Here is a 26,779-nt window from a genome sequence, read left to right as displayed (position 1 = left end):
AAGTTAGAGGGTTGACATGTTGTGGGGTTGTTAACCAATGTCATAAAACAATATGTGTACTACTGTTTCATGAGAAACTATTTGTTCTGTAAGCCTTCCCCTGAAGTACAATAAAAGAAAAAAAAACTATGTGTAGTAGTTTTCTGCTGGTTCATGAGCTCAATATCATCTGGTGTTTCTATAATTCTCTTGGCTTTTCCCTCATGCTGCAAGATGGCTTTTGCAGCTCCAGGCATCAGACCCCATATTCAAAGGAGAAAGTTGAGGAGTATGGTGGTTTTAAAAAGTGGTCCAAATTCTTTGACATATGTCCCATTGAGAAGTGGATTTTTTTGCCCTCCACCTTGAATTTGGATGGGTTTGTAACTGTTTCAACTAATAGAGTGTGATGGAACCAACACGATGAATTCTGAGGCTAGGTCGTAGAAGTCCATGCAGCTTCTGCCTGGTTGTCTTGGAATACTTGTTCTCTGGTTTCTCTCCTTGGGGCTCTTCCTCTCCAGATTTGTTGTTGTTGTTGTGTGTTGTTGAGTTGATGCCTATTTATAGTGACCCTATAGGACAGAGTAGAACTGCCCCATCAGGTTTCCTAGGCTGTAATCTAGATCTTTTCTCCCACAGAGTGGCTGGTGGGTTCGAATTGCCAACCTTTTGGTTAGCAGCTGAGTGCTTAACCACTGAGTCACGAGGGGGTACTCCCTCTCAAAATCCAGACACTATGATATGAGAAGCCTAAGTCATTGACTTGGTTTCCTAGTACTGCCATAACAAAAATACCACAAGTAGATGGCTTTAAAGAAGACTTTATTGTCTCACGGTATTGGACACTAGAAGTCTGAATTGAGGGTATCTGCTCAAGGAGTAGGTCCTTCCATGTTGGCAAACCTGGGAGTTTCTTGGAGATTTTTGGCTTATAAGGGGATTCTTACATGGTCTCTCCCTCCTGTGTATGAGTCTCTCCTTGTTGGTTTTCCCTTTTTATGATACTGCTCAGAAAGGATTAGGTTTAGGACCCACCCTATACTGGTACGACCTCATCAACATAACAAAACAAAATGCTATTCCCAAACCAGGTCACATTTACTTCTACAATAAGTTTGGAAGCCATATTTCAGATGATGCAGGAAAAGATAGACGCATACTAGGTCCCTGAGTCATCCTTGAAAGAAAGCTGCATAGGAAAGTCCCCAAACCTGCATCAAACTGTGACCTGAGTGAGAAACAAATTTTCTTGTGTTAAACGACTGTGATTTGGGATTTGTCTGTTATCACAGCATAGGCTAATTTACCCTGACTGATACACCCCTCAATAAATACTACAACAGAAATTTAATATGGGGGAAAATAGAGGTAACAGATTAGAATTAGTTTTGTTTTTGAGGTAGTGTCAGGCTCAATGCCCTTGGTGACTCAGGCACAACTTGTCTGTGACTCTGAGACCTGTTTTCCCCTTCATTCCACAGTCCATACATTTCCTTTGTTTTATTTTAAAGCCATTGAGTTAAAACTGGTTGTCTCCAATTCATACCAGCCAAAGTATCACTTCATATAAACCATTAGCTTTCTCCCCACCTCTCTCTATACTACTACTACCACCAGTTGCTGTTGAGTTGATTCTGACTCATGGTGACCCCATGTGTGTCAGAGTAGAACTGTGCTCCATAGGGTTTTCAATGGCTGAGTTTTTAAAAGTATATCACCAGGCCTTTCTTCTAAGGAGCTTCTGGGTGGACTTGAACCGCCAACCTTTCAGTTAGCAGCTGAGCATTGACCTTTGCACCACCCCAGGACTCCTCCTTTCTGTATATTTAGTTTTATTTCAGGAATGTTGACCATTAGAACAGAGGGGTCAACCAAAAACTACCCCCCTACACATACACACAAAAGGAGAAATCTTCAAGCAGACATTGTGATAACCTTAAATAGATACATCTTGGGCAGTTTCCGGCTGAGTTATTAAGTTGTTAGGCAGTCTTTCCTTTCCTAATGCCTTTCTCTATATTCGCTTTCCTTCCCTAATGCCTGTCTCTATATCCTCTGAATACTATTTCTTTACTACATTTCTGGGTCACAGGCAAACATTCGTACATCCTTCCCTTGCCAGGTGCCATACATACTAGGTTTAAAATATATCATAGAGTCTTAAAATGTTGGCATTGGAATGGAGTTTAGTGTTCTATACTAGGAGGTTCAAACTCAAATTATTACAAAGACCTGGGAGGTGGCATAAAAAAGAAGCGTGTCAGGTGGAGGTAGTAGGGAATGGTGGGAACTGTGACCACCTCATGGCTGTGTATCATTTGCTGATTGACGTCACATAAGAACATTGGGTGTAGGGTTTTTAATGTTTAAAAGGAAGTAAAAAAGCTAGAGTTTAGATTAAATTTCCCAATTTTTAAATAATTGAGTGAATCAGTCTGAAAATCATTGTCCTCTAAATGTGTCCTGTGGGACCCTCATCTACCTTTCCCAGGGAGATGTAATGACTTGGTTGCTAAGGAAACAATGGGGATGAGTATTCAGTTTACCTAGCCCCTCCTTGTAAGCACACATTATGTCTTATAACCAATGATTTTTCATTTGGGTCTTGATTGATCCAGAAAGAGTTGTTCAACCATTTTATGATTCAAGGCAGCCACTGTGTTTGTCTCTTTTTTTTTTCTGGTGGAGTGTTCAGGGGTGTCTTTCACAGACAGGTGACTTAATTAAGACTTTGGAATCAAAATCCATACTATGCCAGCATTACACTCAGACATCAGAATAACATTTTGAAATACCTCGTTTGTTCGGTCTTTCATACCATTTAATGTTCTTGTTCTTTCTATCAACTCAAGATTCTGTGAGGAGAATTCTGGCATAAACAATTGTCTCATAATTAGTGCAATCCAGCTGGCATTCATTCCTTTTAAGCTGAGTGTTAAGCTAACAATTTTGTGAGAGTGGAGGGTGAGTTTGGGTGAATGTGAGTATACAGTAAGCTCACGGATGAGCCAGAGTGCATTAAAAAGAATTACAACGTTACAACAGCAATACTTCTTTGGGTCTCTGCCATCTATGAAGAATCTCTTTGAATAGCATTGAACATCCTGTAAGTAAATTCAGATTGAATAGCACAACGCGGAGAGCTATCTTGTTAGAAGGGTGTTAGACAACGGAAGACGTTTCTGGAGTTTAGGAACGTGAGTCAGCAACTATGGATAATAGCGTTATGCTAAAAGAGCAGCAGTTCTCTGCTGACCACAAAGTACACAGCAAGGCATTCTTGAGCTTTGTGTTTATGCTTTAACTGTACATGTTTTATTAATCAGCCTGCAAGGCTCAGCCCTGCTCTTGGGAAGGCATTCTGCTTTCCAGAGAACAGCTGGACTTTCTCAGGACGCAGACTAGTCAGGAACTTTTTTCCTTTGCCCCCAGCAACATAAGAATGAGTTGGCCGACTCAGTTTTGTCACTGTTAAGGTTCTATTTTCTAACTCCTTGCCTTCTAGAATGTCTTCCCTTGGGCTCTTTGGCTTTGGCAGTGCTCTTCTATTCTAATCACCTTTGAAAGACATTTCTTTCACCCTTGAGCATATATCTAATCCTCTCTTTGACAGCTATTATTCATTATTTAACGTCTTCCTGCATTTTGTTCTAGTTTTCTCTTTCAGCTCTGTGAAAAATATAGGAGGAAACTTGCTACTGTAGCCTCACCATGTCACGTTTTTGCTTACTTGTAATTTCCTAGTGCCTAACATGTGTTGGGGCCCTGGTGGTACAGTGGTTAAGAGCCTGACTGCTAACTGAAGGATCAGCAGTTCGAATCCACCAGCCACTCCTTACCTTAGGGGGCAGCTCTACTGTGTCTTACAGAGTCGCTATGAGTCAGATTCCACTTGATGGCAATGGGTTTGTGTTTTTGGTTTAACATGTTGTTAGAAGCCCTGGTGGTGCAAAGATCACGTGCTCAGCTGTTAACTAAAAGGTCAGCAGTTCCAACCCACCAGCTGTGGAGGTGGGAGAAAGATATGGCAGTCTGTTTCTGTAAAGAAACCCTATGGGACAGTTCTAATCTGTCCTATAGGGTCGCTATGAGTCAGAAACAACTCAATGGCACCCAACAACAGTATGTTATTTTTGTGAGGTGGCATCGAGCTGATTTGACTCATAGCAACCCAATGTGACAGAGAGTAGAGCTGCCCTATAGGGTTTCTAAAGCTGTAATCTTTATGGGAACAGGTCGCCAGGTCTTCTCTTCCATGGAGCTGCTGAATGGGTTCGAACTGCCAACATTTTGGTTAGCAGCTGAGCGCTTAACTATTGTGCTACCAGGGCTTCTTGTGCCTAACATAGTACCTTGCATATTGTAGGCACCGAAGAAATATTTTTTGAATGAATAAATGAATGAATGAATGATTAAATGTTCATATAGAAGGAATATACTCAAACTAAACTGCGGCACAGCAATTTAAATGAATAACTCGATGCAATGGATCAGCAGTTTAAGTGAGATTTTGCTGATATTCCATTATGATATCTTGTGAAGTTGCATACTCATTCATTCATTCACTCTACAACATTTACTGAGGGTTTACTTTGTGTCAGTCCCTGGCAATGTAGACAAGACAGACCCAGCCCCTGCCTTGAGGCACTCACAGTCTATGGAGAGACAGGCCCGTATAATGCTGTGTGGTGAACACTGTGTAGGGGCAGGCAGATGGGCTATAGGAGCACAGAGATGTACTCAGTCTTTGGGTGGGTGGGATCTTGCTCTCATCTTACCTACATCAGTTTATGTCATGGTATATGAGAGGTAGTATAGCCAACGGTTATGTTTTTAATACTCATCTCTCTCTCTTCTTCCTTCCCAACACCCTCCTCCCAATCCTGGGAAATGGACACATTCTCCTTTCCATCCAGGGAGGGGAGATAGGGCCTGTGTTTTTAAACATTAACCAAAAAGCTAAACCAGTTGCCATTCATTCAGTTCCTACTCATGGGAACCCCATGTATGTCAGAGTAGAACTGTGCTCCATAGAGTTTTTCATTGCTGATTTTTTGGAATTAGATCTCCAGGCCTTTCTTCTGCAGAAGCCTCTCACTGCCAGCTTTTCAGTTAACAGCCTAGCACGTTAACTGTTTGCCCACCCAGGAACTCCTTCCAAACAGTAAGCCCTCCCCATATTCTGGTTGGGGATATGCAGGGTTGCTAATGGTTTGGCCTTAGGCTAATGGGGTCCTTGACTCTTCCCAATGAAGCCCACCAAAGGTTCAGTACCATATCTGAGGGGCCTGTTGCTTAAAGTCTGAGGCTCGATTCTAGGGAGTTGTCCACAGTGGGTCTGTTGCCAGCTTAGTGCTCCTGGACTGAGGGAAAGACTGCTGTGAGGGGTACTGTTTGAGTGCCTGAGAGATGTGCTAAACCAAGACCTCCCCAGCTGACCTTCTGGTCTTCATATGTGTGAGCACTTGGCATGCCTGCACCGGAGCCCTTTCACATTGACTGCCCAGTTAATGGCTGAGTGGTCAAATATCAGCCCTGCCTGAAGCCACATCAGCAGTGACCCTCGGAAGACACTTCTCTGCAATGCCGAAGCATTTGTAAACCAAAGAGGAACCCTGGGTACCTTGAGGAGGAGTGCCATACAAGTTCTTCCAGGCCAAATGCAGAAAGCCAGGTGACCCCTATCTGGGAAAGTGGGAAGGGGTACTTCCATTACAATTAAAGTATATTCTGAATCCCAAAGTTTGTGTTCAAATCCTGCCTTCACACTTACCAGTTGTGTAATTTGTAAGCTTGGGCAAGTCACTTCATGTCTCTGAGCCTCGATTCTCTCATCTTAAAATGAGACCCAAGTACCTATTACACTCTGGTTGGGAGGACTCAATCATCTCTTACCTGCGCAGCAATGATCACAGTGTCTGGCACATAGTATACGTTTGATGTGTGATGTTTTTGCTGCATTTTTGTTGTGGCTGTTGCTCTTACTATGATGACCAGGAAGCCTTTAAAGGATGTTTCAGAGATATCCCAGCCTCTCTTGAGTCTGAAGAAAAGATTTGGGTTCTGAGTTTCCACTCATCTACCTGCTCCCAGCCCTTATTTGAAGGCCTTGATCTCCTATGGAGTCCCTGAGTGGTACACACAGTAAACAGTTAACACACTCAGCTGCTAACCAAAAGGTTGGAGGTTCAAGTCCACTCAGAAGTGCCTCAGAAGAAATGCCTGGGAATCTACTTGTGAAAAATCAGCCATTGAAAACCCTATGGAGCACAGTTTTATTCTGACCTGTGGAGTCGCCATGAGTCAGAGTTGACTCGTTGGCAACTGGAAGAAGACTCTGCTCTCCTCTGGGTCTCACTTTAAGATTGGTCTGGGATCAAGGCATCATAGAAAGGGAAGAATTTCTGTTTATCTTTTTTTTTTTTTAATTTGACAATATAGGGTCGCTATATGTTCGATTCGACTAGATGGCAGCGGGAGAGAGAGAGTATCCAACTGGACCATAAATTCTAGGTATGTTTTCAAATGGATACAAAAGGTCTTTGTCTTCCCCTAAGTTTTCCATGCCCTGTTTTAGCCAGTCTCCCATGACTGTGTTATTTAGTCTCTTGTGACCCTTCTGTTTATCTCTGTCTTGTATCCTGCTCTCATATCTGCTAAGAAGAGATTGCAAGCTGGTCTGAGGGCAGGGGGTTCAGCATCATCAGTATAGGATTAGGACCTGACTTCTGCCCACAGACTTTCAAAGCTAGAGTAACAGGAAGAGAGAGTGCTCTTATGCTCAGCAAAGTCTTACTCAGAAATGATTATTTCATAATCTTTCAACTCCATTTCTCATATGCTCTTATTGGCCTTCTTCTTCTTATGCTAGATTCAGTCAACAGTATTGATGGTTTACTCTGGGCTAAATGCTGTGCTTTCATGTACAATAACCACCCCACCTCCCCTCTCTCTCTCTCTCTTATTTCTATTACTTGGGAAAATGCCCCAGGTTTCCAGTTATTCAATTAATAGAACAAAGGAATAAGATACTATACAGAATGCCACTGATGGGCTGCAGAAGTAAATTACTAAGAAGCGATTTTATATTTTTTATTTTGCCCTAGAAAACTTTCTTGTTCAGATTCTAAAAGTCATTTATTTTAATGTCAGATGTCTTGAGCTTCAATTTTTTAGAATAGATACTATTATAGAATTACAGACAGCAACTGCAAAAGCAAAAGGAATTTTGATATTACTGAATTGCTTGGCAACATGTATTCAAGAAAGTGACAATGGGCATCTTATTTTTACAACAATGGCAACTGGGTGCCTTTGGCTTGCTGGGAACATTCTGCTTGATTTTCTGCTCTAGTTTATCATGGGCAAGGAGTTGGATATATGAAAAGCTGTAATAACTTTAACATGGAATCATCCTGGTAGATTACCAAAGTGCGTTGTTCTTCCAAAAATAGTTGGATAGCTTTCTTTCTAAGGGAACTGTGAACTCAGCACCAAGGCCAGAAAAGTAAAGACTTGGATAGAAGAAAACATTATATTGAGCACAAAACAGCTTCAGAGCCACCAACTACTTCATTTGGATAAAATGAAAAATTTTAAAGTGCAAAGAGACAAAAAAACCCCACCAAAACGAGACATGATTGGCCAGCACTGAGCTTGATGGGCAAATGCTCTCAAGTCTGTTGTAGTTTTAGCCTATAAAAACAGCCAAGAAAACAACAGCATTTTCTAATTGTAGAGGGAAAATAGTTACATGTGTTTATAAAGGAACTTTGACCTAGAAATTTGATTGTATACAAAGAAGCAAGTAATCTCACTAATAGTGAAACAAAGGACAAAGGATTTGGGATCTCAAGATCTTGAATTGTAACAGAGTCAGATCTTACCACAGTACCTGAAGTACAGTTTCCTTTTTGAATAAGGAAAGGGTGAGGAAAATGACTCCAGAGTGCCAGCCAGGGCAGGAATTGGAAGGCATTAATTAGTTATGGAGTCCCTGAGTGGTGTAAGTGGCTAACTGCTCAGCTGCTAACTGGAAGATTGAAGGTTTGAGTTTACACAGAGGCTCCTCAGAAGAAAGGCCTGGTAATCTACTTCTGAAAAATCAGCCACTGAAAATCCTATGGAGCATAGCTTTACTCTGAAACATATGGGGTCCCCATGAGTCAGAGTCAGCTTGACGGCAACTGGTTATTCGTTTTAATTTGTTATGTAGATTTCTCCGAAGATTTTGCTAGGTTACATACAACAGAGCAAATTACCTAAAAATTTTTACCTTTTTTCTCTGTTTCCAAAGTCTTTTCTTTCGTATCATGCCATTTAAGGAGGTCTTCTACACACCTGCCTAATGGCCTCTTTCTTTTACCACCTGGAGTCCCATCATCTTAATCCTCACTGGCCTTCCTCCTTTTTTTCCACAGCGATTTAGCCCTGTCCCAGTTTCACCCTCCGAATGGGCGGCCCCACATCCTTTATTGTGTGAAGAAGACCAAAGACACTCGAAAAAAACAGCAAAAAACCAAACTTGTTGCCGTTGAGTAGATTCTAACTCACAGTGACCCTACAGGACAGAGTAGAACTGCTTCATAGGGTTTCCAAGGAGCGGCTGGTGGATTGGAACTGCTAATGCTTTGGTTAACAGCCAAAGGCTTAGCCACTGTACCACCAGGACCCCAAAGACCCTCCAGTTACTGTAAAACATTCCTCAAAACCTTTCCTTTACTATAACTTAATGTAATGAGGCTTCTGGGCTACTTTTCTGAGTCATAGACCAGGGATGTTTCCATGTTTTACTTATCACCTTTCCTGTGTCAACCCTTCCTTTGCAGTATATGCTCTCCAAAGTTAGCTTTTGAAACCTTGAAAATACTAAGAGTGCTTGTCGCTCCTGAAATTCCCTGGTTTAGTGAAGGTTGCTTGGATTGACAACTAGACAAAAAAACCAAACCCGTTGCTGTTGAGTTGATTCCGACTCATAGCAACCCTATAGGACAGAGTAGAGCTGCCGCATAGAGTTTCCAAGGCTGTAAATCTTAATGGAAGCAGACTGCCACATCTTTCTCCCACATAGAGGCCGGCAGGTTTGAACTGCTGACCTTTAAGTTACCACCCAAGAGCTTAACCACTGCACCTCCAGGGCTCCGTTGGATTGACAATTGTTGCCCTTGATTAGAAAACTTCTGGATTGTGAAGCAGCTCTCCAGCTCCCAGGGACATCCCTACTAGATAGTGTTAAAGAAAGTGAGTCTCTGGTTTTGCTCAACTTCTTCATTCAAAGCATGTGGTGTAGGGAACACAATTACTTGCTTTACTGGTATTGTCTAAGACCAATGTGCTGGCTGTGAAATGAAGGAAGGTTGTAGGATTTGGTGGTGGTGCAGGTGGGTGGTCAAATTGACCTGGAATTACTAGGGGGAAATTTTATGGAGGAAATGGGACTTAAGCTGAATCCTGAGGGATGGGGAAGGTTTGAAGAAGCAGAAGGGATGAAGAAAGTATTTATCAGAAGAGCAGCCTGAACATTTTTGGAACAAATATTGCTCATTTGAGAGCAGGTAGGAGAAAGTCTGGCTGAAGCCGAAGGTGGTGGGCCTGGAAGCTGCTGCAATAATCCAAGTGAGGTGGCAGAGGGGATGGAACATAATAACCACACACAGTAAAAGCTGTTTTGAGCCTTGTCCCCAGCCTTCAGGTTTTAAAAGGCTGCCACTCCATTAAGTGGTTATCAACAGGAGTTGAATGACATTCGGAGGAAGTACAAACCTCTCATTGCTATTGGGTTTCCATTATGCCCACACTTCTCAGCAGACTTGAGCAGACTCTCAGAGCCCCACTGTCTCCCTGGCAATCCCCTTTGCAGTGCATGTGGATGGCAGCTCCCACTGCAAGCACAGTGACCCTGCTTCAGGGCTTTCTCTTGGCCTACATGAGGGCAGGAAGGAATTGCCAGGGAGTTAATGCATCTGGGAGTAGCCTCATCAATCAATGATGAAAAGGAGTAGAAGAATAAATACCCCCATTTCCTGGGTGGCTCAGTCAGTTAAATGCTCAACTACTAACCAAAAGGCTGTTGGTTAGAACCCACCCAGAGGCTCCTCAGAAGAAAGACCTGGTGATCTGCTTCTGAAAGGTCACAGCCCTGAAAATCCTATGGAGAAGTTCTATTATGTAATACAGGGGGTCGCCATGAGTTGGAATCAGCTCAATGACAACTGGTTTGTTTTTATCCTTACCCTACAGTGGGACAACTCTGAGACATGATCCACACTGGATCCCAGATATATCCTGAGAGACTGAGCCTTAGATACCCACTGCATCTGTTTTGTGTATTGCACACCATGCATTTTGCACTATGCAATATATACTATGTACCGTATACGATGCACTACGTACTATGAGGAGCCCTAGTGGCGCAGTGGTTAAGAGTTTGGCCGCCAGTCAAATGGTGAGCACTTTGAATCCACCAGCCACTCCTTGGAAACCCTATAGAGTAGTTCTACTCTGTCCTATAGGGGCACTATGAGTCGGAATCAACTCGACCTGTACTTCGTAAAGGTCTATGTGCTATGTACTGGCTTTCTACCTTGCTCACTTTCCTAGTTGTTAGCTGGTGCTTCTTAGGATCTCCTTTCATTTAACTACTTGCATTTAATTCGGGGTCTTGAGGTCTGCTTCTGATGAAACCAACTTTAAACACTGGGACCCCCTCCCACCCTATCCTTACCCCACTCCAAAAAAGTGCATGTCATCACTTGTAGCTATTGATGAATTCTATTTTGACAGATGGTTCCCGATCTTACTATTTCAGAATCAATCGGCTCTCCTTCATCCCCACCCCCACGCTGGCCGCTGTCCCATTTTTACTTCCAGGGAGAGAACAATGTGTAGCGGTGTTGAGCGTGGCCCCTGCACTGTTTTCTGTTTGAGCAGACTCCTGTGGGAGTCCACTCATGCAGTTGACATAAAGCAGCACCTTGCTGGTTCATGTGAGGAAACAGCAAGAGTGGTATGTCCAGCTCAATAATTCTGGCAATACTCACTCCATGCGTATCCTGTAGATGCCCAGCCAAGGTCTCAGCCTTTTTGTAGTCATTTTATAGCTTGCTTGATCTTAGATGTTTTCGCCTTTTGCAGGAGGGGCTTTTGAAGGCATAAATTCGTGAGGAAGTTTGGAAATGCTGGCAGAATTTTGGATCTAGAAATTAACTGCATATTGGGGCTCTCAAAGGGTTCTGTTTGCAGCCAACCAAAAGGCATGGTTTTGTGAGTCTAATTGAGAGAGTACTCAGCAGAAGAAATCATAGTGACTGGACCAGAGCTTTTTAATGCTTGTGTAACCATTCATCGGAAAATTTATATCCCTCTAGTGCAATCATTACACATTCACGGGCAGATTTGTAGTAATAAACAAAGTAGATGGAGACATTATAATTGAAATTTAGGCATTTACTGTGTGCTGGGTCTCAATCACTCAGACATCCACATGAAAGCAAAATGTTATGACTTCACTGTAATGGTTGGTCGATCTAGTAAATGTCTGCTGTACTTCGTAAAGCTCTCTTTGTGTGGGAGCTGGTGGTCTCAATCTAATTGTCACCAATCACTCCATATGGCCTGGCTGTTGAGACCTGGCCTAGAGGCCTGGGGAGCTTGAATGGGGACTCGAAGTGTGCTTGAGGATGATGTCGGTTTTCACGTATGCGTAGGTCTACTCACAGAGAGAGGTAGGAGGGGCCAGCAAACAGCTTAATCCAAAGACATTTAACTCTGGACAAAGATCTGTCATTTGGTGTTGATTATGAGAATTATAGAATTTAATGCCTGGAATGAACTTCTTAAGTCATCTTTTCCATTTTGAAGATGAGAGAATGATGCTTAAAAAGTTGAAGGAAATTGCTCAAGGTCATTCAGGTGTGTAGTGGCAGAGTTGGGACTAGAACCCTGGGCCCTTTCTCCTTGACCTTTATACAAGTGCTTCTCAACCCTGTGTTTGAGAATAGTACCAGAAGCAGTTGCTATCGAGTTGATTCCGGCTCACGGCAACCCCAGGTGTGTCAGAGTAGAACTGTGTTCCAGAGCATTTTCAATGGATGATTTTTTTTTTTCTCTAGAAATAGATCTCCAGGCCTTTCTTCCAAGGCACCTTTGGTAGATTTGAACTGCCATCATTTCAGTTACCAGCCAAACACGTAAACCATTTGCACCACCCAGAGATGTTTGAGAACGAGGACCCTCTCAAATAAAAGAAAACCTTACTATCCTTCAGAGATTTGAACCTCTGAAGGACAGTAGTGGTGGTTTTTAATAGCTGTTGCTTGAGAAGACAAGTACACGCACATATACGGTGGATCCTTTGCGATGCTCAGCCCATTGTACATCATGGGCCCCTGTTAAGTGCAGGGATTAGCTGGCTCTTTCCTTCTCTGCTTTGTAGCCATTTCAATGGCTCATTGTTCGCACCTTCACTAGGGGGTGAACAGAGGCAAGAAAGGGAGCTGAAAAGCCCTCTTTGACTTCCCTCTCCTTTAACACCTACATCCAATCAGTCACCAAGTGCCGCTAATCCTCCTTTCGAAACAGCCTGCAATCAGTTCCTCCCATTCCACTTGTACTGCCACCATGCTCGTCCTGGTTTTCCTCTCTTCACGTCAGAGTCATTGAAACAACTTCCAAATGGCATCCCAGATTCTGTTTCCTTCCTCCTTTAATGTATCCTGAGCACCACTGTTGAGCTTATCTTCCTAAAACACCAGTTTCACATCACTCTCCTTAGAAATCCCCAGTATTCGGAAACCTCTATTGTTTCTAATACAAAAGTTAAAACAACAACAAAAAACCCCCACAACCTAGCTTTTAAAATCGTACACAATTGGTTTCCATTCTTCTGTAGTAATCGCCCTACTTTACTTTTATTTGGCATGCGTTTGTGTTTTTATGAACGTTTTTTCATTTGATCTCATGAGAGATACCTTGGTATGAACATTGTAGACTTTGGAGTCAGACAGGTTTGGGTTCAAATCTGAACTTGGGTATTTACTAGCTGTGAGAACTTGGGGGCAAGTTTTTTACTCTGAGTCACGGTTTTCTTATCTGTAAAATGATCACAGTGATGCCTATCTTTCAAGGTTTTTATGAGAGAAGAAAAAGAAAAATCTGACATCTGATTAGCCTTTATAATTTCACGCTGGCTTTGCCCCAACATGACCTCTTCTCTCTAACAAGACTGTTCTATTCACTGACTTCTAAATGTGCCGTCCTTGTTCCAGACTCTAAATTTTAGTACATTCTTGTTTTCTCTCATTGGAAATCTCTGTTTTTTTCTGGGTCTCTTCAAATTCTGGCGTCCCTAGATGGCACAAAAGGTTAAGTGCTTAACAGCTAACCAAAAGGTTGGAGGTTCAAACCCACCCAGAGGTACCTCATAAGAAAGGCCTGGCAATTTGCTTCTGAAAGGTCACAGCCTTGAAAACCTTATGGAGTCCAATTCTACTCTGCAACATACGGGGTTTGCCGTGAATCGGAATCGACGGCAATTGGTTTGGTTAGCCAAATTCTAGTCTTCTCTCAGGGTCCAGTTCAGGACTCAGTTTAGATTCAAGCTTCTGTGGAAGTCTTTCTCCAACCATTCTACTCTGTCTCTGTCTTCTAAACCTCCCAAATGAGTAGAACAGATCATAAGTTATTGATTACTTAACTCAGTGTTTCCCCAAGTGTGATTGTTGGCAAAAGAGGTACACAAAAAGGGTTTCATGATCAAATAGTATGGGAAGCATTTACATCCTGCATCCCTGTCTTACAGCTTTGCAATTCACATTAGCACAGTCAAGGTTCTGAGAGATCCTACCATAAAGAAAGTTATTTATCTTTGTTCAGCCTTGTAATTTTCAAATCTACTTGCCTGTAGAACTGTTTTTTTCCCCAAATGTTGTTATGTGCCGTTGAGTTGATTCCGACTCGTAGTAACACTGTGTACGACATAAGGAAACACTGCCCGGTCCTGCGCCATCCTCACAATTATTGTTATGCTTTAGCCCATTGTTGCAGCCACTGTGTCAATCCATCTCGTTGAGGGTCTTTCTCTGTTTTGATGACCGTCTACTTTACCAAGCATGGAGTCCTTCTCCAGGGACTGGTCCATTCTGATAACAAGTCCAAAGTATGTGAGATGAAGTCTTGCCATCCTTACTTCTAATGAGTATTCTGCCTGTACTTCCTTTTTTCATACAAAAACTATAAAATCAAGAGTGTGTGTTCCCAGGAGCACACTATGGGAAATTCTGACTTAAATGATTTCATGAATTTCTCCCTATGGGATGTTAGTCCTTGGAAGATGATGATTGCCTCTTATATTTTTATGTTTCCATCAGCATTTAGCCCCATGCTATGAATCTCCTAGGTGCTCAAGAAAAATTTGATAAATGAAATGAATTTTGGCGTGTGGAAAGGTAGAAGAGTTTTAACATGTCCTTCTTATCATTAGGGGAGTCGGTGGGTGGTGCAAACAGTTAAGATGCTTGGCTGCTAACAAAAAGGCTGGAGGTTTGAGTCCACCCAAAGGCTAGAAGTCAAGCATCAGAAGAAAGGCCTGGTGATGTACTTCCAAAAAAAACCAGCCATTGAGAACTCTATAGAGCATAGTTTTACTCTGACACAGATGAGGTCACCGTGAGTCAGAATTGACTCCATGGCAACTAGTTTTTTTTTCTTATCATTAGGGTCTCTAGTCAAAGTACGGCAAAAATGGATACTTAAACTGGTGCCTGAAATGAGTTTGGGAACTGAGGGTTTCAATTACTATGCCATCCTTTTATTCTATTTGTTTAGAAGGGAGAGAGCTGGTTAAAACATACTTACATATTACCGTTTGTTTTCTTTTTTAAATGGACTTGGAATAAGCTGTTTAAATAGTTTCAAAAGCTTGTGAGGATAGAACCATGGCTACAGAGGAAGCAAGCTTGTGTGTATATTTTTAGATTTGCATATGTAATGTCTATTTATATAGTTCACACACATCATTTATGCTGGATTTATTTTAAAAGAAACTTGAATATTATTTTGATTTAAAAACCATATTTCCAGGCGAACGTTTAGACATAATGAGACCAAAATGATATAATGCCATAAAGTTACCATCTTATAATGGCGTTTTCCCTGGATATGCTAAATAAAGTTTGATTTATTACATGACTTTGTAACCATACTCTTAATTCACTGCAGATATTCGAGTTTTGAGTTTTGCTTCATTCTTATAGTTGAGCTGCAGCCCAAATGCCATATGTGTATGCTTTCACATACACATTATTTTACAGAAGAGTCTTTCATTTAGAACCCTGAGGGGTAGAAAGGAGAAGATGATCTTTGAAGAAAAAAGAAAAAAAATTGAGAGACATAACATTACCTCCCAAATGCCAGAATTTCTAAAGGAAGTTGGATCTGTTGAAAGGAGTCTCTGTGTTCTAAGATGGATTGGTTGGGGCAAGGAAGGTCCTTGGTTTTGTATTCTTTGGGTTGTGCCTTTGAAAGACGAAATGCTGCCACTGGTCAACCCAAGGCCAGACATTGGTAGGGTTGTGGTTCATGCTGTGTTCAGCCTGTGGACCCCTGGATGACCTTGCATTAGTCATGTCTCCCCGGGCTGGTCCCTCGTCTCATCCCCTGTGGGAGGGTGATGCTCCTCTGAGGTTCAGTTTTGGATGAGTTACTGACCGCAGTGAAGCACCCCTCTTGAATCAGTCCTCTGGATCGTGGAGCAAAATAAAAGTGGCCTTCATTCACATGTTTTTCCATCAGTCTCACTTGCCTGGGTGTGGTGCTTTCACTTCACCAGATGAGGGGCAGGGTATCTGTCCGTCTTGTTCAGTTTTAAAAATAGAAGGCATTGGGGGATAAGCCCTCAAGCATATAAACCCTTAAAGAACATTTCTATATGTGTGGTGTTTAATGTATAATTAGCAATGCACCAATCTTTTAAAGGCACCATAATCATTGTGCACGATGGCATTTCTGATACATTTTGTTGAACTGTGAATGCATTGTTGCATGTATTGGGCTGAACCATACACAATTGCTGATGTTTGACCACTTTCAACTCACAAAAACAGTAATTTCATATGGTTTAATCTAGCATAAGTAAAGAGCAAAATCAGCCTTGGTCTTCTTTCTCTTTAATGTATATTCATTTTCCTGTTGGTGCAGATTGCCTTCATCTCTATAAATCAGGAAGGAGGAGGACCTAGCCTCAGAGTTGTTGACTGGGTCATCATAGCTGGCCTGGACTCTGGGGTGAGGATGGCTAGTATTGGGCACCATTAATTCATCCACAGAGGGAAGAAGACATTGAGCAAAACATCTCAATGAAGTAATGGATTTAGATGGCATCAGGAACATCTAAACAGCACAGCAACTGTTTATACATCAAATGTGACATTTGGCAGTGAGGGCAAGTTTAGGGAGACAAAGCTAAACTCAGATCAGGATCTGACACTGCATCAGACCATTCTGACACCTGTGTTTTCTTAAGGTCAGCCATGCGTGACCCTTTAAACGTTATTGCTGTTGTTGTTAGGTGCCATCAAGTCAGTTCTGACTCACAGCGACCAGATGTACAACAGAACATTTAAACATTAGGAGACTAAAGATATGAGAGAAACATAGATCCTATGGAAAAAGATACAAGTAGAATTATTTTACTAAGCAGGAAGATGGAGATGGAGTTGGAGAGTGGGGACAGGAGAGAAAGTAAAGGGATTAAAGTGAGACAGGAGTGGGGTTAACTGCCAAGGAAGTTAGCGCCGTACGAGATCAGTATGTTCTTGAACGATGCTAGTGGCTATGCCAGGAGGAAAGAATGATTTGATGAGGTTGTATCTCTTCTGCAGCACTCCTCCAAGTACAGAGAAGTCTCTAATCAAACTCCTGGCCTACCAGAAGTAAGAAATTGAGTGACGTTTATTGGGTGACATACTGGCTGTGGAATGAAGGAGTGAATGGTGTGAGCACGTAGTTAACTCATAACAGTTAACAGGTTGTAACCGTTTTCCCTGCAGAAGTGTAAAGGAGATGTGCTCGGCAAGCTTGTGAATGCCAAATGCTGGGGAGCCTGGATTCCTTCAAGGTCAGCCCCATGGTCATTGTGAGGTTTGCGTTTACTGGCCTCTGTCTCCCATGCAGGGACAATTGCACCTGACCCCCTCATCCCCCACAACACCCAGGTGGCCTCATCCTGAGGCTGTTTCCTGCCTTCCTCACTGGGGAATGCTGGACAGAATTTTTTAGGACAGAACTTCCAGGATCTTGATCTACCTCTTCTCCCAGGTTCCTAGTCAAAATTTTCCTTTTGAGTAAGTCTCATTCATTCAGCAAGTTTTCCTAAGCCTGATCTAGGCAAGTTCTGATAGACAAGTTCATAATAACGATCCAAGATGGATCCTAGCGGACCGGTCTTTTAAAATCCTAGATAAAACCTCAATCCAAAGGAAAAAAGTATCTAAAGTTGGGGAGACTATTTTTGGTCAGGAATCTAAATTAGATTCCTCAAATCTCACTATATAAGCGAGTTTCCGTTTCTGCTTAGGGCTATAGAATAAATCTTACTGTGCCCATATGGAAAACAGATCAAAGTGCTAAAGCAGAGCTTAGTCTCACCCACTCTGCTCCTTTCAATCCTTCTGCTTTACTGGAAATCTTTGAAAGACTGCACAGAGCCCTGGGGGTTGCACAGAGCATGGAGTAAAAAACAACAATGGTATGGTGGACCAAGATTCTCAAATACAGTAACATCCAGGAAGCTTTAAGATTTAAGATCTACATTATAAATGCAGATTTGCATAGATAAGATAATAAGATCCGATAAATAAGAAGCTTGTTGTTACAGACCTGGTTCAATACACCTTGGATGGACTAGGAAGCTTTCTGACCCGCTAAACGTATTGAAAGGAGCCCTGGTGGCGCAGTGGTTAAGCGCCCAGTTGCTAACCAAAAGGTCGGTGGTTTGAACCCACTAGCCACTTCAAGGGAGAAAGATGTGGCAGTTTGCTTCCGTAAAGATTATGGCTTTGGAAACCCTATGGGGCACTCTGCTCTGTCCTATAGAGTTGCTATAAGTTGAAATCGACTCGATGGCGTACAACAGCAATAAAGATATTGTACACATGGTTTGTGAATGTAGGCTTGGAGAGAGAGAGAAATAATAAGATAAGGAACAGTAATAGGTTTGCGTTATTCTATCTTGAGAGGAAAGGAGCCCTGATGGCGCAGTGGTTAAACGCTCAGCTGCTAACCGAAAGATCAGTGGTTTGAACCCACCAGCTGCTCTGTGGGAGAAATGACCTAGCAATCTGCTCCCATAAAGATTACAGCCTAGGAAACCCTAGCTCGGCTCTGTCCTATAGGGTCACTATGAGTCAGTATGGACTCAATGGCACATAACAACAGTCTTGGGAGAAAAAGAGTGTTTGTTTACTCACTGAAGAAAGAGTTGATAAGCTGCAATCTTTGGCCCAAACACTCTTGAAGAGAGCTGGCCAAGTTTTGGCACTTACTTTGTGCCAGACACAGAATTCTTTCTCCTCCAAAAACTCACGATCTATTTGGGAGACAAGACATAGGCAGATGAAAGAGTAGCCTGTCAATACAAGGCTGCAGTCCACAGCAGACAGTCATGGCAGAGGCAGGGACTTTCACTGCTGGAGGGTTATTCGGATGTTGAAACAGTCAAGGAAGATTTTCTGATTAAAAATTCCTATGAGAAGAAAAGAAGGACACTGTTAGAGAGGGTCCTTGTGTCAAGTACATTCTTCCATTTGTGAGGAATAGTCTAGGTGGTTAAGGGATGTACGTGGAAATAAGGAATCTTAGCCATGTGGCGAGGCCTCTTGTATGCAGGAAACATTGAAGAACTAAGGTTTCATGGGAAAATTAGGAACCATGGAACAGCCAAGTGTTACGACAGTCAGGAAACTCAGTGGACTGTTGTCTTACTGTCCTGCCAGCAGCAGTGGTTCATGGGTGACTATTCTAGGGCTTGGTATTAACATGACTCAGCCATGGTGTGTTTACACTTCCAGTTCCTCTGCTAACTCCCCATTTCTGCCTGCGGCTCATATTCAGAGGCTACTAGTCACCTTAGAGATTGGATGATCTTGGTGAGGGGCTCACCCTGCCCTGTTGTGGTCAAGTGGGCAGATTCACAGAGTACAAACATGGAAATTTGTAATTCAGCAACTCTTAAGGCCACTTTCTTCATTTCAGGGTTGTGGCAGGGACCCCTTAACAGGTCCTGAGGCCGTGACGCTGGCTGTGTCCCCTGAGTTCCTTTGGCAAGTGTGCTTATGGACCTTCTGCCTTTGCTTAGCAAACTCTGATATCATTTAATTTAATTTCAGGGGTGAGATGTATCATATCCTAAAAATCCATCTTGTACACATTTGAATCAGGGAGCACAAACTAACTGATTCTGTTTTATTTTTCATATTTGACTTTAGGACACTTCCTCCATAAATATACATAAGTGTAATATGTATATTTATGTATATACATATACATGTGTGTATGTGTCTACATATATATCAATATCAATACATTTTTTATAAGACTGTCATGATTTGTTTTAAAAGGAGGATTGATTTTACCGATATGTAAATACACTGAAATTGCCTATCTTACATTCTTGAAAGATCTTCCAGAAGCAGCACAAAAGAGGAAGTCTACCATTTGTTCCCCAAATGACGAACTGTTATTAAATTAATATGAAACATTCTCTGAAGGTTCCAGAAAGGCCTTGGAGAGAAGTAAACATTTTCATACTGATCGGAGATTTGTTTTGAAAACTGCTCATGACTCCTCCCAGCCATCTTGCTCCGGTCTGGGAAAAGTCCATGGAAGTCAACAAACACCCTTTTGAAGCTAGATAGGGAGGCTGAGACTGCTCAGCGTCCTTTGGACTGAAATTAAATGAAAAGAATCTGAACTTTTTGGGGGGATGAGAGAGAAGGAGAAGAGCATTTTGCTTAAGAGAATCTCGTGGAGAAAATACTCAATGAGCTGTTGTGGCTAGGAGAGGTGATTTTTAATATCTGATAATGGCCAGACGAGTAAGAGGAGGTGGTGGATATAATTCCATGCTTTTGACCCTTTGGCATTAGCCAGTGTGAATCTTCTTCCCTTAAGGTTTTAATTTGTCATCATTTTCCTCCCAGAGCCTCTCAAACTGCTCCTTTCCATAGTTACATTGTGTTTTTAATTTCTGTTATTGTCTTCGCCTCCTGCTAGATGTCCTGATTTAAGTATTCGAGCTACTTTGGAACAATTCTAAGAGGGAGGCATTTTAGGAAGAAAGTGTATTTTTTGTCTTTTCTCCCCCTTTGACATCCAATGCAATTATTTCCCCATTGCATTATTTTTTTAGAAGTGGCTTAGATTCGTTATACTATGGATTTAGCATAATACGAATAACTAGAAAGTTATTACATACATACACACATACATACATATAGGAGTCCTGGTGGCATGACAGTTAAGTGCTTGACTGCTAACTGAAAAGTGGGTGGTTTGAACCCACCAGCAGCTCTGCAGGAGAAAGACTTGGTGATCTGCTTCTGTAAAGATTACAGTCAAGAAAACCCTGTGGGGCTGTTCTACTCTGTCACATGGGGTCGCTATGAGTCAAAATCAACTTGATGGCACTCAACACATATGTAAGTTATGATTAAACAATGACTTTTCCTCTCAATCAATTCTGCTTCTATTCCTCATCCATTCCCTTTGCTTTGGAATTTATTTTTTCCAAGGGTTTTCAATCATTATCTCGTGTTATCAGCATATAAATTATTTCATTTGCACATTTATTATTTAGAGGGGTAGTGAGGTACAGTGGAGAATTCAAGTTACGTGCTATGTGCTTTATATATATTTTCTTATTTAGTCCCCAGGATAATTGTTTGAGGTAGGTATTCTTTCCATTTTACAGGTGAGGAAACTGAGTCCCAGAAAGGTTTAGTAACTTTCTCAATTTCACACAGTTGATAAGTGATAGAGTTAGATATAAAACTCAAAGCCTGTGATTTAATTACTATGTTCTACTGCCTCTCCATGTGATGATTGCTATTTATAGGATGCTTATTATATGATCCCTGGGTGGAGTAAATGGTTTGCACTCACTACTAATCTAAAGGTTGGTGGTTCAAACCTACCCAGGAGTACCATGAAAGAAAGACCTGGCGATCTGCTTGCGTAAAGATTACAGCAGAGAAAACCCTCTGGAGCAGTTCTACTCTGTAATACATGGGGATGCTGTGAATTGGAATCGACACGATGGCAACGGGTTTGGTTTGGTTTTACTATGTGGCAAGCAGTTTTAGATACATTCTCTTGTAAATTGTCTAACAACTCTATGAGGGTTTAAATGACTACATCGCTTACTAGCCATGTGATTCCTAGTTAATGTGCTTGAGTCATCCTTCCTTCATCAGCAGAATAAACATAATAATACTTGTTCCACCTCTGTTCCACACTTACTGTGAAGATCTCATGAGAGAACGTATCTGAAAATAATTTTTAAATAATGAAGCATGATGTAATGGTACACATTGCAAGCATGGAAATCTCATTTGCTCCATTAATTAGACAATTTTCCAGATGAGAAATCCTAGGAACAGAGAGATAGACGTAAGTTTAGCCAATATTTGTCATTGTGTCCACTGTGTGCCAGATACTGTCCTCAGCACTTGGTGGAGTGGTTTGCTCAAGGTCTCTTGATTTATTTGGGGCACATCTGGAATTAGTGCTCGGCTGTTAACCTAAAGGTTGGTGATTTGAAACCACCAGCTACTCTGTAAAGATTACAGCCTTGTAAACTTTATGGGCAGTTCTCCTCTGTCCTATAGGCTAGCTATGAGTCAGAATTGACTTGATAGCAGTGGGTTTGGTTTTTGGGGTTGGCTCCATATGAATAGAAGAGGACTTTCTAAGACATTCCCTATTACAGAGATGAGAACTAAGCTGAAGGCTGAGTTACTGCTGAGTTTACGAAAGGAATTTGTTTCCTGCTGACTTTCTCTCCTGGAGTTTTGTGCTAGACTTATGACTTTCGGTGGACATTCTTCTAGTCTGGGAGGATGATACGCTTTTCCAGGGTAATAGATAATATCCAGATTTCTTTAGCTCTTTTAGAAAAGACTCTTACAGAGTGCTGGACCTGGAGCTTCTTCATTCATTGGTTTAACTTTTAAGCAAACGGAAATAGAGGTAAGATGTCTGGTTTAAAAGCACTCATGATTTGAGTATGCGACCGTGCTTATTTGTGGGTGCTAAGCGTTGCATATATTTTACTGGGGACTCAGCCTCACCCAAAATAAGGCTCAGGCCATCAGTTTAGTTTTTTATCTGCTGGGGCATACTCTGTGGGAAGGAGGACAGTCCCCTGCCCTCTCTTCCAGATAATGAGACAAGGATGCCCCAGGGCATTGCACAGGGACAAAGAGCCCCTTCATTATCTTTCCTCTTCTGTTGCTGACGCTCACTGTGTCCTCAGATGGGAGAGGCTGTTATACTGCATGAGACTGGATGACGTCTGAAAGAACGTGGCTGCAGCTTCTAAGCAAGGATGCATTTGAGATAATGAGAAACAGACTTCTAGGAGGGAAACGAAGCATTTCGCAGCTGACCTCTGAGGCTCCTGCTGAATAAACTCAACACTGAGATAATCACTGACAGTTTAAAAAAATTTTAAAGTTGTACTCAAGTTACAATTTAAAAAGAATGAAAAAGGTTATTTTAGCAAAAAACAATGCTTAGAATGTAAATAAATGATTTCATGGGTTAATGCAAAACTATTAACCAATAACATGAATGCAAATTTCTATGAAAGGGTTCTACTGCCAAGTTATAGAAAATCTGTGACTTCCCTAGAGGAAAAATTTGCACTTAATTTATTTATATTAAAAATAATCTAATCACATTTAAGATTCCTTTGCAGGTGGTGTGTGTGTGTGTCTAATATGGTTTAATTTATTCATCTCAAATAATAGCGAAGGCTATGGTTTGAGTAGAATATGGCTTCAATTAGTCCTGATCTGTTTTTCAGATTTTTTATTCTTTCAAAAGGATATGAGAAGAAGAGATGGCAATAATAATACTAATACAGCAACAATAATAGTAATATTTATATAGTGCTTTACAGTGTTTATCTCTTTTGACTTTTAGAACTCTCAAAAGAGAGTTTTTAACCTGTGAGTCAGGTACGACGGCTGTTATTATTTCTTACGATAAAGGAGCTATATACCACCATAAGACAGTTAAGGGAAATGAAATCTTTTCTTTATTATTATTATTATATCCATATAAAAATCAAGTCAAATATTTTTTAGTTGATAAAGGGAGTAGGATTTTATTTCTAGAGTACAGAACCGCTGCCTCAGTCAACAACAAGCATTATGCCGAGAAAGATAATTAAACACGAATGTAGCACTTTTAAAGAGCATAGCACCTGGCTGGTGCTCAAGACACATTCATTTCCTTCCTCACCTGCTCACGGCTATGTCATTAGTGCCCAGCACTAAGCGGTCAGCAGGAGGACACAGTGTGTCTAGGATATGCCGCCTGCCTTGTCCCCTGGTTATGAACAAGATCCCTTCCTAAACGTGTCTTTAAGTCGAATTTGTAGGTAAGCTGGAACGGGTACATACGGTTCTTATTTAGCCTCATTTTAGTGCAAGAAAAGACTCAAGGCCTTTTCAGTGATTTAAAAGCTGCATGTGCAGACAGCGAAGGGGATCGTGATAAAGCATTTGTTGTGGGTAGGGGTTGCTTCAGTCGTTTCAAAGTGAGGGAAGATTTACATAATATTAAAGGGCAAGTATGAGTTGTCTGTAAATCATAACCTGGGGATTTACTGTATATTATTTAACTGGAGAGACAGAGTTTGGCCATCCCTGATCCAATCACTGTGGGCAGCACTGCCTGCCCGAGTCACGCACCCACTCTGGAGTCATGAGGGATGGACAGGGAGTGCGCTCAAACCACGTACAGTAAGATCGGGAGGGGGTTAGTGTGTTTTTGAACAAATAACTCACACTTTCTATGTTTGTTTGCCAACCACGCCTTCTCCCACAAACTGTTTTTGTAAGGGCATTATGGTAATTTTTTTACAGCAACATGTAAAAAAAATTAGCACACAGCGGCCCTTATGAAAATACCTCTAGGGGGGATGCCATTGGCAAACAAACGTAGAAGTTGCACATTATTTGCGTAAAAATACAGTATTTCCTGGGAGTAAAATCAAAGTACTGATACCAGATGAAAGATGAATAAATGATGGTCAGGAAAGACAACTGATGTCCACTGCAGGTGCTGCTTATCAGGTCCATAGAATTAAGAAGTCTCAGCAGTTCCTGCTATCCAGAGCCCTCCACCTTACCCTCAACTCTCCTCCCTCCCAGGGCAATACTGACATACATCTCTAGTTGCAGAATGGAATGCATTTTCCCATATACACAGGGTTAAAATGCTGGTTAAGCATAGTTAATCTGGTGCCATTTATAGTACATATTTCAAATACATTAACTTTAAAGAGTCTTTTGTGGGCAGTTTTGAGGATGTAAGCCCAATTTATAATACAGAGTCTATGGGGAAAACGTGTGCTGAGAAATCACACAATCAAATCAACGCACAAACTCTTGGAGTATAAACTGGGGTTGTATGAGTGTAACTGAGTGCTAAATGGTGCAGTAGAACATGAAAGGGCTGAGACCGCTTATAGGAAGGAGAACTCCATGAGAGTGTTCTGTGCCCAGGGAAGGTTAGCACGATGCTGTTCATCCATCAATTTCTTGATGGCAGCAAAACTTGATTGGTGTCCCCTATATATGATCCTTAAGGAGCCCTGGTATCCCAGTGGTTAAGTGTTTGGCTGCTAACCAAAAGGTAGGCGGTTTGAACCCATCAGCCACTCCATGGGAGAAAAGACCTGCCAATCTGCTTCTGTAACGATTACAATCTTGGAAACCCTATGGGGCAGTTCTACTCTGTCCTATAGTGTTGCTATGAGTCAGAATCAATTCCATGGCAATGGGTACATATGATCTTATGGATATGAAGGTGATCTCCTAGCAACTGATCTGGGGCTGCCTGGGTAGTACCCTTTTCCTCCCTTATTACCCCAAGTATGTCCCTCTTGAAACTACATCCTTGCCTGAAAAGAAGGTAACTATCAGAGAGGAGTATATTTTAATCAAAAGTATCTTTTTTCAATTTGTTTTAAATCTTTTAAACACAAAAATTCAAGAAAACATGAAAAATGTTTTATAGAGAGCATAAAAGTGAAAGCTTCCCCAAGCCCAACCCCGTTTCCTTCAACAAAAGTATACACTATTTGTCTTTTTAAGGGTGTATTTTATAAAACCTATTTCTTCATGTGGAAATGAATTATATCTTCTAGTTTCATCAAAATTAGGTAATTTGGGGGGAAATTATCTATAAAATAGTTCAAGCCTTTTTCTAGCCCAACCCAGTGGTTTTTTACATTCTGAATGATGATGGGTGGGACATTGAGGGAGGGGGAGGTAGAATTTCAAGATGAGTTGAATCAGTGTAATTTAGAAAGTTCTACATATTGTCTAGTAGTGGTATCTCCCCTTGCTTTGAAAATCATTGCTTCCTATTTCGAAGTATATAGTGCCCCACTTTTCCAGTGTTGGAACTATAAATGGATTGCAAATTTATCTGCTTTAAATAAGAAGAGGCTGAGATCTCTTGAAATTCTTTAAGAATTTTTTATTATCAAGTTTATTCCCCTGAAATTGATAGGACTTGGGACTTGAGAGTAATAGGAGATCCTTGTAGAATAATAATAAAGAAAATTGTCTTTCTTCACCCCCTACCAAAAAAAACCAAAAACAAATATCTGTGTTGGAGCGAGCAAAGTTTGGTACCACTATATATAGCTTAAGGAGCCCTGATGGCACAGTGGTTAAGTGCTCAGCTACTGACCAGAAGGTTGATGGTTCGAATCCACCAGCTGCTCCACGGGAGAAAGATGTGGCAGTCTGCTCCTATAAAGGTTTACAGCCTTGGAAACCCTATGGGGCAGTTCTACTGTGTGCTATAGGGTCGCTATGAGTTGGAATTGACTTGATGGCAATGGGTTTTGGTTTTGGGTTTTATGTAAAGCTTATTCTAATCTTCCCTCATGCTTCTCCTAGAGTTTCCTCTTTGGCTGAGAAGAATCTTGCCATAATATCGACAGGCCCACACTTTCCTTTTAATGGTCAGGTTTGTCAGGTTTTATATCAGATGGAATGGAACAGAATCAGTTAAGTTCCACAAGGCATATGGAGTATATTCCAGTGATTCATCAGTTTCCTTGGGTGTTGGCCCAGGTTGTGTTTGGGGCCTCTCGTCCAGTGCCTGGTCACTGTGGGATTCTCAGTGGCTTACAAGATCTGTTTAGTCACTTACTCATTATACCAGGTGCTGGGAGGAAAAGACGGGTAAGAGTCTGGTTGAGTTTTGAATCTAGTGGGAAGACAGATGGGAAAATAAAAAAACTTGGACAGAATTTTTAAAGTGCTTTAATAAGGTCTAAGAAGCCCTGGTGGTGCAAAAGTTAAGTGCTTGGCTGCTGTCTTAGTCATCTAGTGCTGCTATAACAGAAATACCACAAGTGGATGGTTTTAACGAAGAGAAGTTTATTTCCTCGCAGTCAAAGTAGGCTAAAAGTCCAAATTCAGGATGTCAGCTCCAGGGGAAGGCTTTTTCTCTCTGTCGGCCTTCTTCTCTTCAGTGTTCCCCAGACCAGGAGCTT

Source organism: Trichechus manatus, unplaced genomic scaffold, assembly GCF_000243295.1.
Source record: "Trichechus manatus latirostris isolate Lorelei unplaced genomic scaffold, TriManLat1.0 scaffold00041, whole genome shotgun sequence".
NCBI lineage: Eukaryota > Metazoa > Chordata > Mammalia > Sirenia > Trichechidae > Trichechus > Trichechus manatus.
The sequence above is the reverse complement of the archived record's forward strand: the minus strand, read 5'-3'. Positions refer to the sequence as shown.